The following is a 12,695-nucleotide window of genomic DNA, read 5'->3' as shown; positions in this document are numbered from 1 at the left end:
AAGGCAGACCAAGGAGGTCAGGCTCCTGGATGGGGTGTGGGTGTCAGAGGATATCTGAGGGAACAGTGCTGCAATGAAAGCAGACGACTAAAGGCTAGACCCTAGGTGGGACTGTCTACTGAGGAAGAGTGTCCAACATACTTAGGTAGAGATGTGGATAGGTGGGAGCTACTCAGAGACACAGGCTTAGAAAAGATGACCTTGCCCAAGGCGAGCTTTCGGGTTGTGTTACATGAGCCAGCCTGGTCTGTGAGCAACGGCAATCCGTTTCTGACACCCCTTTTCAGCCCTTCCATACAAAAGCAATTTCTGCCTCCGAGCTCCAACTTGGTAGACAATTTGTGCTAAATGGACCAGTTCTCTTTTATTAGGTTTAATGAGGATTTCATTGCCTAAGCTCACGGGAATTGGAAGAGTCCTGCTTTACATCAGCAGCCCAGCTCAGAGAAAGAGAGAAGGTTAAAGTTTAGGGGTCCCGGGCAGGGCCACTGAGGTGGGGAGTGGGTGAGTGGAGGAGGAGAGAATGGAGAAAAGACTTAATTAAGGAAAAATAGAGAAAGGAATGTGAACTCATGACTTCAGAACTACAGAACTAGATGAGCCCTAAGTCCATTCACCTTCCAGGTGGTGAAATGACCTGCCAAAGGTCACAAAGCAAGTTATAGTTAAGGGTAGGGCTGGGAGCAGAACCCAGGCCTCTTGCCTCGGGTCAGGATTTATTCATTCATCTCACAAACTCCAGCTCCCCGGCCTGCGCCCCGGGCTTCTTCCACGTGCTTTCATCAGCAAAGGCCCTCTTATGTCCAAACATCTCTGACCAGCGTGTAGCTTTGGTCTCCTGCCGGTACCAGAAAATCAGAGAATCAGGCGAGCAGACGTGAGGGTGCTAAGAAAAGGCGGAGTCTCTCATGTTTCTTTGGCCCTTGGTTTTAGTTTCCCTGGATCCCACTCCCCAGCCCACAGTCTTGTGATCTTTAGCATTCCCCAGTGCTTTCTCAAAGGCCTAGAAACACCGTCATTAGTATCGGACTAGCTTTCAGGGTTATGGTTTATGTTTGCATCCAAGCTAGAGACGAGATTAAGTGGGAAGCTAAGATTGTGGCCTGAAGTTGTATCAAAGTCACCACATGTATTGATAGGATTAAGGGTGATGTTGAATAAGGTGTATGTGAGTGGGAATACAAGGGTTAGGCTTACTTGACCCTTATTATAAGAGAAACCATTAACTTAAAGTGTAACCCTTAACAATGTCACTCAAACCCGTGTAACCCCAACAGAGGCTTGCTAAGGACTTGGGTTATGATTAATTAATTAATTAATTAATTAATTCGTTCATTCACCCATTTATCCCTCTGTTCATCTTACAAACGTGCATTGAAAGCTTACTCTGTGCCAGGCACTAGGCTAAGCACGAGGGATTCAGAGATGAATAAAGCACATCCCATTGTTCTCCAGGAGCCCACAGTCTAATGGGGAAGACCAACAGGTCATGACAACGGAGCTGGGGGTGCGGAGATGGGAAAATGCCCATGTTTTTAAAGCATGCGCAGCAAGAGCTACTGAACTCCGCTTGCAGGCTTCAGGGAAAGTTACCTAGAACTGAGAATTGAGATTAGGACCTCCAGTCAAAGTCTCAAGATTGGCCTTAAATAAGATAGACCCCCCTCTCTGGGACTCGCTTTTCTGACAACTGTATTATTTTGGCCTTTAGTAAGGAGTTGGGCCCAACCAGTGTGGTTCAGTGGTTGAGCATCGACCTATGAACCACAGTTTCATTGCGGGTCAGGGCATGTGCCTGGGTTACGGGCTTGATCCCTAGTAGGGGGCGTGCAGGAGGCAGCCGATCAATGATTCTCTCTCATCATTGATGTTTCTATCTCTCCCTCTCTGAAATCAATAAAATATATCTTTTAAAAAAAGAAGAAGTTGGGGGCCATTTCCTTGAGATGCCTGCTGCGGTGTGCTCTCATGGCATATAGGGGTGCCCTATAAAGGCTGCCTGGCCAGGACTGCTCTTGAAACTCTTGAGTCCTGTTTCTAGGCAGAATTCCTTCCAAGGTCCAGGGCCAGGGACCCATTTCCTAACTCTCTGAACAGGATGTGGCAGGACTTCCTGTGTGTGACAGCCACACTCCGGGCCAGTGGTATTACTCCCTGCTCCCACTGGCTTCCCAGCTTCTGTGCCAGGAAACAGGCCTGGCTGTGACTGTCCGGCAGGGTCTGGCTACTTTTGGTAGCATTTCCTAAATGCACAGGCAGAAAATGCTGATTTCACGTCCCTCCTGTGCCTCTATTCCTGCCCCTCGACACTCAGCCAGCCATGAGGGGTCTGGTGCCAAATCCTCCTCCATCAGCCATGGCAGTCTCCCTCCTCCACCAGCCCTCAGCCTATCTTCTTCCACCCGCACACTAAGTCCTCCCCGGGTAGAGCCCAAATTGAGGCTTTGCAAAGAGACCCAGGGTAGAGGACAAAGTTGCCCCCAAGGGGGGAAAAGTCAGAAATCTGGCTGCTCCTTCAGAGGTTCTCCTTCTGAGGGCACCCCAGAGAGCAGCAGGGTGGTTTCCCGGAGACGGGAAAGGGGAGAGGGCTGGCATTAATCGAAAGGATTCAAAGTTTCAGTTATATAAGGTAAGTCCTAGAGGGCTACTGTACAGCATACAGTACCTGTAGTTAACAATGCTGTGTGGTATACTTAAAAATTTGCAAAGAGGGTATGTGCTAAGTGTTCTTATCACAAAATATAATAATAATAAAGGGAGCAGGAGAAAACTTTGAGGTGATAGATATGTTTATGGCATAGATGGTGGTGATGGCTTATTTCATGGATGCATACTTATCTCTAAACTCACCAATTTGTACGCATTCAATATGTACAGCTTTTTGTTTGTCATCAGACCTCGATAATGTGGTTTTAAAAAATGGCACTAATATAAAAATATTTTTTTCTAATGGCACTAGTTTCCATCCTGTCATTCAAACCAGAGACCTGCCCGTCTGTACTTGACGGCTCTCTCTTCCACCCCATTCCACCCAGTCAGTCTCCAGCTCCTGTTGGTTGTTATTTCTGAGGTAGTAGTCCACATCCTCCATCTCCTGTCACCGTCCCATGTCCTCCCTGCTCCTGCCCCTTCCTCCATTCTGCTGTTTGCAATGGTCTTTCTCAAACGTGACCGCCTCACTCCCTGACCTAAAATTCACCAGTATGGAGGTGTCTTCCTCCCAGCTTCACTGCTCCCCAGTATCCCTGATGCCCCTTATACTCTAGCTCTATAGGCTTCTCTGAGTTCTGGAACTGGCCACCTACCTCTCGTTATTGGGGCCCCCGCATGCTCTGTTCCCTTGTCTGCAATGTTCTTTTGCCCTCAGAGCCCCACCCCTACCTCATCCCCTAGGCTACGTCCTACAGATCCCTCAGACCTCACACCAATTGTCACTTCTTCAGGGAAGTCGCTGGAACTCCTCCAAACAGGTTAGATCACCCTGTTAGGGCCCTCAAGCACTCTCTACTCCCATGGCAGCATCAATCACACGTGTAATTAGGCATCCAGTGTCTGTTCCCCCTGTTGGCTAGGAAGACCTGGACAAGTGGAGTTTGTGTCCATATTGTTCACGCTGTCACCACAGTGCCTGGCACATAGCAGCGTCTTAGGACTGAAAAAAGAGAGAGAGGTTCCCTATTCTGAATTCTACTGATAATTCCCTATAGCAGAAAGGGGGTTGAGTTCCATTTTATAGACTACAGAGCCAGAGGGCTAGCAATTACACTGCAGGAGGAGGGTCCCCCCTAACTAGGCATTTGGTAAGTCCCAGGAAAGCCTCCTCCCAAGGCGCTGGAAGGAGAGCGGAAATGGCACGGTTGTATGGGAGAGAGAGGTATTACCTTGAATGTGGGGAAAAAACAACCCAAAGAACAGTGAACAAAGCTATAAATACTACAGTGTCAGGTGACATCACCTGAGCACAGTGGCCAAGTCACGCGGCCCTAATGTGTATTTATGGTGTAAGTCACTCGTACTTATTCCTGCCCGCCAGCCTCCCTCATTGCCATGTTTGATGACGGCCACGTTCCTTGTTTTCCTGATGAAACAGAATGGCAGGGCCAGGCTCCTCCTTGGATGCTCTGAAGAATGAAGCTGTCTCTCCACAAATGTCCATGAAAAACCTGCCATACGTGGCTCAGTGCTTGAGTGTCAACCTATGAACCAGGAGGTCATGGTCTGATTCCTGGGCAGGGCACATGCCTGGGTTGCGGGCTCAATCCCCAGTGTGGGGCGTGCAGGAGGCAGCCGATCAATGATTCTCATCATTGTTGTTTCTATCGCTCTCTCCTTCTCTCTTCCTCTCTGAAATAAATAAAAATATTTTTTTAACACAAAACCAGCAAACAGAAAAGCCCTGCCATAGCCCCCATCTCCCAGAGCACTGTGAACACTTAAGCCAGGCACCGAAGACATGCCAAGGCCTTCCGTTACTCTCGGGCTTCAGGGACGGCTTTACTGCCTTCCAGCTTTATCACATCTACCACCTGGGCCCTTACCTCCAACCTCTCAGTGTTTTCCCAAATACACCCTAGGTTTTCACTCCTCGTTCCTTTGCTCATGCTTTCCCCTCCATGTGATGTATTTTGTTGTTTTTCCCATAGATCTCCAGTCAAAACTCCTCATTCAAGGCCCAAGTCAGATGCAACGTTTTCACCGAATTGCCCGATGGGGTGATGCACCTGTGCCACCAACTCTCCACTCTCCCTCCTCAGGCCCCCTGTTTACTAAATGTCCAGGCGTGTCTTGTCTGCTCTCAGACTGCGAGCACCTTGCCCACACACTGGTTCCTGCTCTGGACCTGCCACATGGGAGAAGATTAGAGAATATTGTCTTCCATCACATAGCTGTCCCTTCTGTGAGCTTGTCCCCCTGGAGCATCTACACGTGTCCAGCACTGTGCTAAACACTGTACCGGCATTATTTTCCATCCTCATGACGACAGGTGGGTGTCAATACCCCACTTCTGTGTAGGGAAACTGAAGCAGAGAGAGGTCAAGTAGTTTGCCCAAAGGCACACAGCAAGTAGATGTGACCATGGCATTTCTCACCTCGTCTGTCAAACGCGACCATGTTTCTTCTATTCCTGCAGACTTTGGCTGTGTGTTTTGTAACCTGGTTTCTATATAACATTCTGGGATTTGCTTTCTTTTCTCAAAGGCTCTGCACACAGCCAGCTGCTTCCAGTGGGTCTCACTCAGGTGCTGCGGTTATCGAAGTAGAGTTTTCTGAGGAGGTTTATCAGAGAATCACTGCCATGAAAGCAGAAACACAGCCCTGTCTGTGTTCTGTGGGCCTTGCCCTCTCCCGTCTCATTTAAATGGGAAAGAAAGCTCAGAGCCAGCAGGAAGGCTGTGAGGTGGTCACCTTTCCATTCTCCCCTCTGCTCTGGATCTTCTTGGGTGACTTTACTGCCACCTCTATCTAGTCTAAACGGAAAGGGAAGCCAAGCTGGGTTGAGAGTCCCCCTCTCACAAACAAAATATCAATGCTTACTTGAAGGAAAGTAGGAACGACCCAAGGTGGGAGAGGGTATGTGGGTGTAGTTCAGCTAGACTGGGACCTGAGTCATGGTCTCCTGCAAGTAGAGGTTGGGAAATGGGGGCAGATGATGGTGGGGGAAGCAAGCCAGAGTAAATCAGAAATAGTTTTTGTCTTGCCCAGCCGGGGTGGCTCAGTGGTTGAGCATTGACCTATGAACCAGGAGGTCATGGTTCAGCTCCCCGTCAGGGCACATGTCGGGGTTGCAGGCTTGATCCCCAGTCGGGGGCATGCAGGATGCAGCTGATCAATGATTCTCTCTCATCATTGATGTTTCTATCTCTCTTTCTCTGTCTCTTCCTCTCAGACATCAATAAAAATATTTTAAAAAAAGAAACATTATTTGTCTTTCCAATTCAACCTCAGCTAAGTCACCAGCATGTGGTATAACGCATTGAATAAAATCCAAAATATTTCCCAAGTGATTTTGTTGAAAAATTGCTATGGATATTAATAATTCCTATCTCCCTATTATTTCTCACAACTGAAAATTGACTCAAAATGATGCTGTCATGGTACAGGGCTTCTCCCCCACTCTGCCTTCCCACATAGGCCACTTGCAACCCCAACATTGGCCACTGAACCCAACACATCTATTCCCCAGGCAGTGTGAGCTGAAGGAAGTTTGCCTTTGGTGACAGGTCTCCCTTTTTTGAATCTTTATTCCACAACCCATCTGCTCGGAACTTCCCCTGATGAATGTTTTTATACTAAAATGGGAAGGACTCCGTGTCCTCCCCCTCCCCTGCTGGTGTATTTTATCGAGAGCCAGCACTGGGGCAATGCTCTAACAAAGGAACACACTGGTAACAATGTAATTATAGACACCTTCAGGCTTAGAGATGCCTTCTAAGGCCTCTGAAATTGTACCTAGCCCAAGAGCTACAACCAGAGACAGACTCACCATGACATTAAGGGAGTGCACTTGCGAAGGGCCTTTCTAAGGCCCTGGGCGGCACCCTGCCTGTGTGTGCACAGGAGCAAGCTACTGTAAGTGCCTTTATTAAGACTGCTGTTTCTTCCATATGACTCCGCTCTATGCCACCCGCCCTCATGTCAGGTCGTAGAGAAGCCACAGGCATTTCAGGGTCTGGGTAAGGGGAAATGGAGCTGCGAGTATGTAAGGTTGGATTATAAGGTTATGTAACGCGGGTCAAAACCACTTGCACGTGTGGTCATGCTACCTCTCCTGGGTAAGGTGGCGCCAAGAATGCTCCCGTGGCCGCCAAACTGACTCATGCAGCAGCACAAGGTGTAAAAGTAGAGCCAGAGGGCCGTGGTGGCGATGGGAGTGTTCGCGATCAATGAAGCCAGGAGCTGGTCCATAGGAAATGCCACGAAACACTGAATGTTTAGCAAGTAGTTTGGTTCTCCATGATGCTTTGTAATGCTGCCATTGTGAACGGAAGGGGGCCACATACTAAACCTGACAAGCTCAGGGGAGGCCTGCATGCGGCCTTACAAACACAGGGACCTAAAGGAACCACAGAAGATGGTCTGAAATGAAAACTTTCTAACTAAAAGCTGTTTGTGGAAGGTAGTCATGTCCTAGGCCGGTATCTTCCCTGACAAAGATCAATCTTGACCTTAAATTGAGCCTCTCTATTGTCTTTTGCATCTACTGTAACATATCTTTTGAATGTCAAAATAGTTTCCTTCTTCCAGACCCCTCAAAGCATAGGCACCCCTCTGTGGAGACCACAAATCCCCTCGCTGTCTTTGAGTTAATTGTTGACTGTTAACTATCCTGCACCCACCCATGTAAAAGAAGTGTGTGTCTATCGTTTTACTCTTTATCCAACCCCAGAGGTCTCCCCCACCCCCTACTCGCTTTCTCCCACCTCCCTAATCTATCACCAACGGACTTCATTTCTCCCACTTGCGTCTCCTCTTTGATTGTAATGTATAAAATAAGGTGCAAAACTTCCATTCTCCGGAGAACTTTCTCAATCCAATTACTTCCTGGCAATTGTCAACAGTTTGGTTCAAATAAACTCACAAAAATTCTTCGTAAGTTTGAACGTTTCCTACATTGACACCATGCAGGCATCCTCTTAGCTTGTCAGGTTTAGTATGTGGCTCGTTTTCATCCACAATAACAAGTATTTAGGATCAGTTACAACATGAGAAAACATTAACTGTTCAGAAATCTTACTGCTCAATGATGAGAAAGGTGGCCCAGGAGGTATGGCTCAGTGGTTGAGCATCAACCTATGAACCAGGAGGTCATGGTTCGATTCCGGACAGGGCATATGCCCAGGTTGCAGGCCCCAGTAGGGGGTGTGCAGGAAGCAGCGGATGAATGATTCTCATCATTGATGTTTCTATACCCCTTCCTTTCTCTCTGAAACCAAGAAAAATATATTTTAAAAATTATGACAAAAGTGTACTTTAAAAAAATGACAACAATCCAAAAATTATATATGGCATTACCAATAAGAACGTTAAAAAGTTGACAGACATTTTTAAAGATTCTATAAAATAAATTTTGATCAATCATACTAGAGGAAAATTGAATTATCTTTCTTCTCTATATACAAAATAATACAAAATCATTATGAAGAATCAAAGGGTATATAGCCATAAAATTGGAAAATATGTATGGGTAAGTCAATTAATAAAAGTAATTTAGACTATTTTTCTGAATTTTTAATAATGTTTGCTTTGTTAACTTTTTTATTGATTTCAGAGAGGAAGGGAGAGGGAGCGAGAGATAGAAACATCAATGATGAGAGAGAATCATTAATCAGCTGCCCTCTGCACACTCATCACTGGGGATTGAGCCCACAACCTGGGCATGTGCCCTTGACGGGAAGCGAAGCTGGGACCCTTCAGTCTGCAGGCCAACGCTCTATCCACTGAGCCAAACTGGCTAGGGCTGCTTTGTTAACTTTTTAAAATTTGTAACTTGCTATGATTCCTTTTTCCATTTTAAAAATAAATGTTCACTTTTGTATATAACTTTTTTCTTTTAAATTTTGTATTTAAGGGATCCCCCCCCAATAGTACTGTATATACTTTAGGCCCCATAAAATTAGATTCATCTGTTTACAGCATTGGATTTTAGTAAGATAATGCTGAATAATAATAATAATAATAATAATAATAATAATGGTGGTGGCAGCACTTTTCCTTAAGTTTACTATGTTTCCACATTATTCCAAGTGCTTTACTGTGACTCTCATTCACCCATCTGAATAACTACCTGTTTTCTCCTTTGGAAACCACTTGCTTTCTCCATTTCACAGATGCCAGGTAACCTGCCAAGGTTGTTCAGCTGGGAGGCTGCAAAGTCTGGATACAATTGTGATCGTAAGAAACATTCAAACCTGTGGAGAATTTTTAGGGTTTATTTGAGCCAAACTGATGGCAATTGCCAGGAAGCAGAATCTCAATGAATTGAGAAAATGCTCCAGAGAATGGCAGTTTTGTACTCTGTTTTATACAGTGGAGGAAGCGTAAGGGAGCTACATGAAATTCATTGGTGATAGATTGAGGAGGCGGAGGGGGGGGGGAGCAAAGAGGGGGAAGGGACCAAGAGGCGAGGGGCAACCTCGGGGATTGGATAAAAAGTAAAATGATAGACACACACTTCTTTTCCATAGGTGGGTGCAGGATAGTTAACAGCCAACCATTGACTCAATAACAATGGAGGGGATTTGTGGTTTCCGATCTGGTGTGGTACCTGTGCTTTGAGGGGTCTGGAGAAAGGAATTTATTCTGACATTCCAAAGGTATGTTAGTGTAGATGCAAAAAGACAACTGACAGGCTTGGCTGAGGTGAAACTTGACCTTTGTCAGGGAAGATTTCTAGCCTGGCACGTGGACTGCCCACCATAAGATGATTTCAGTTAAAAGTTTTCATTTCGGACCATCTTTTGTGGTTATTTTAGGTCTGAGTTTGTAGGGCTGCAGGTCTCCCCTGAGCCTGTCAGGGTTAGCACCTGGCCCCTTTCGGTCCCTACGGGAGAGGGGGCTGCTGCCTTCCGCCCCCCGCAACCCCTCTTCCCTACACGGTTCCACTTCCCCTCTTCAATGCTCTTCTCCTTCCCTCCCAGGATCCCCCAAAGAAGCTGCACCTTCCTTCGTGTCCTGTCCTTCCCCCCCACTTCTCCACTGCCCCTGGCTCTGCTTCTTTCCTGGGCTCACCTGTCCCTGCCCCCCCCCCCCGCCCCCCCATCAATTCCCTTCTGTATTGCTTCACTGGGACCGTCATAGCAAATTCTACAGACCGACTGGGTGGCTTGAACAACAGAAACTGATTTCTTCACAGATCTGGAGGCTGGAAATGCAAGATCAGTTTGTCAGCAAGATCAGCTCCTCCTGAGGCCCCGTCTTTGGCTCGCCAATGGCTGTCCTCCTCCTGCGCCCGGGATGGTCTTCCTCTGAGTACACACCTGTGTCCTGCTTTCTCTTTTTATAAGCAAAGCAGTCAGCTTGGATCAGGGCCCACCCTAACGACCTCAGTTTAACTTAATCACATCTTTAAGATACTGTTTCCAAATACAGTCACCTACTGAGGTCCTGAGGTTAGGGTTTCAACATCTAAATTCCAGGGAACACAGTTCAGCCCATAACACCTTCCCTTTTCAGACCAGTCGCCACCAGGTCCTGTGATAACAAGGCTTCCTGAGAGGGCCCAACGCCTGCAGGCCCCAGGGCACTTGCTGGTGGAGCTAGAGAAGGAGGAGGGCCACAGGGGCCCACCCCTCGGAAGGGCAGGGGAGCCTGTAGCCAATGGCCCTGGCACTTCCTGCCGCAGGAAGAGGACGGCAGTGAGGAGGGGGCCACGGCGGCTCCCCTGCGGAGGAGCAGGAGCCGGCCCTGCAGAGCGCACCCCGGAGTCCTTAGACCTCATCCCCAGGGTGAAGACCAGGAGGCTCCTGGGGAAACCAGCCTGCCTACCGGTGGCTGCTGGAGGCTGCCAACCTCCTGATTTGGGCCGCGGGGTCGGAAGCCTTGAACGTGATCCAGTTGGATCCCAGTGCTTTGTGTGGCCTGAGTCATTGGGCCGCCCTGAGGACCTGTCCCGGCCCAGCGCAGTCACAGCAGCGGCAGGTGCTGGGCCCCGCCACCCGCTTCCCCGGGCCCAGCCCCACGGACACTGGGGACCTCTGCGCGGCCACACCATCTTGGACCTGAGCTGGGGCGCCACTGAAGCGGGGGCTTCGGCTCGGGCACGCCGCCCTCTGTGCTGACGCAGTGGAAGAAGCAGCTCGCCGCCCTGAACCCCGTCACAGAGAACAGTGCCCGCCTGTCCTTCCTGGGCTCCTGCGCGGCCTCAGGCCTCACCGCCAAGAGCACCCCCAGCCAGACCCTGCCTTTTCTCCCCCGGTTTTGAACATGGAACAAAGAGGACGCCTGGCCCTGGAGCACTCCTCACTGACATCGCCCAGTGTGAGCCAGAAGGCGGAGCTCACCACGCCCCTGCGTGGGGGTGAGATGCCCCTGTGTGGGGGTGAGATGTCCCTCGTGGGGGTGAGATGTCCCTCGTGGGGGTGAGATGCCCCTGCGTGGGGGTGAGATGTCCCTCGTGGGGGTGAGATGCCCCTGCGTGGGGGTGAGATGTCCCTCGTGGGGGTGAGATGCCCCTGCGTGGGGGTGAGATGCCCCTGCGTGGGGGTGAGATGCCCCTGCGTGGGGGTAAGATGCCCCTGCGTGGGGGTAAGATGCCCCGCGTCCGAAACACGCGGCCTCTGTCCCCAGGTCAGAAGTGCTTTATGGACTCCCGGCCCCCGGAGGAGTCTGGCCCTGAAGCCCCTGCCCCAGACCCTCCGCAGGGAGGACTGGAACGAGGGACTGTGCTCCGAGGTTGGCATCGAGCAAATCATTGAGAATGAAGTCGGCTCGAGAAGCAGAAGAGGAAGGCTGGGCTGTGTGGACCCCCCTCGAGAAAGTCCATAAGTCCGTCTCCCTTGACACCGCGGATGAAGACGGGAAGCTGATGCTGTCCACCTGCCCAAGGCTCTGTGCTTGCTGACACATGTCCCACGCCGGTCAGAGCGGACAGCAGCCTGCTCAGCGAGGGCTTCCAGCGGGCCAAGCCCCAAGGGCCGGTGATGGCCCCGAAGCCACTTTCCAACGCCTGCTCCAGGACTGCCCCTGGAAGGTAGAAAGAGGGGCGGGGCGGGGGGGTCGGGGCGGGGGGTAGGGAGTGGCTCTTTATGCCGGTGAAAGCCCGGCAGCTCCTGGGCCGCTTGAAACCCACATGCACGTCTAAGATCCTCACCTTGTCCTGAGGGGCTTGGCAGGCATGAGCCTAGTCTCATGTTTCCAGGGCTGGGGGACCAAGGCTTGGCTGTGAATTTGAGAATCACAGACAGGTGACCAGCACCTCTGACCTGCCTGTGAGTGTAGCCGCAGCTGCGGCCGTTTCCTGCTCACAGAACAAAGTCCCACCCCTGGACCTGCCCCGTCCTCTCCCGGGGCCACAGGGGGTCCCACGAGCTGCTCCCAAGCTCTGGCCAGGGCACATGGCCGATGGACTTCTTCCTCAGTCTGTTGGTATATGTTCTTGGAAGAGTAAAATTGCCTTTCTCCCTTAAAAAGAAAATAATGGCTAGAATCAGGGGAGTGATCTGTGTTATAATGAGGTTATTAAACAGCAGACTTGCGGTAAGAGAGTTCACTGGCTGTTGGTGGTCAAGGCCAGGCTGCACAGAGAAAGAGTTGGGAGTACATTGCAGCACCCCACCTCTAAGATCTGGCTCCTCCAAGAAGCCCTCCTGGAGAGCTCACAAGGGTCTCTCCCTACCTGCAACAATGATTATGCCTAGTATTAGCAGCACATGTACCAGACGCAATAGCAATTTAAGTAATGACCCATTCATTATTTAATGAACTAATGGAGGAGAGTTGATATTATTTCTATTTCATGGATGAGGAAATCAAGGAAACTTACCCATAACCTGGAAGCAGCAGTGAAGGACCTTGAACCCAGATTGTCAGAATCCCAATGAACAGCAAACTGCCTCGTTGCTTGCTTCGCATCGAAAGCTTTTTCTTAGTATTCAATGTTTAATAGAAATCTACATTTTTGTCTGCTGACCTGTACACAGTGCCTGCACTCAATAAATGAGAGTTAGTTAAGACTGTGGACCTTGAGGAATCCTATA

Source organism: Plecotus auritus (assembly GCF_963455305.1).
Source record: "Plecotus auritus genome assembly, chromosome: 12".
Lineage (NCBI taxonomy): Eukaryota > Metazoa > Chordata > Mammalia > Chiroptera > Vespertilionidae > Plecotus > Plecotus auritus.
The sequence above is the reverse complement of the archived record's forward strand: the minus strand, read 5'-3'. Positions refer to the sequence as shown.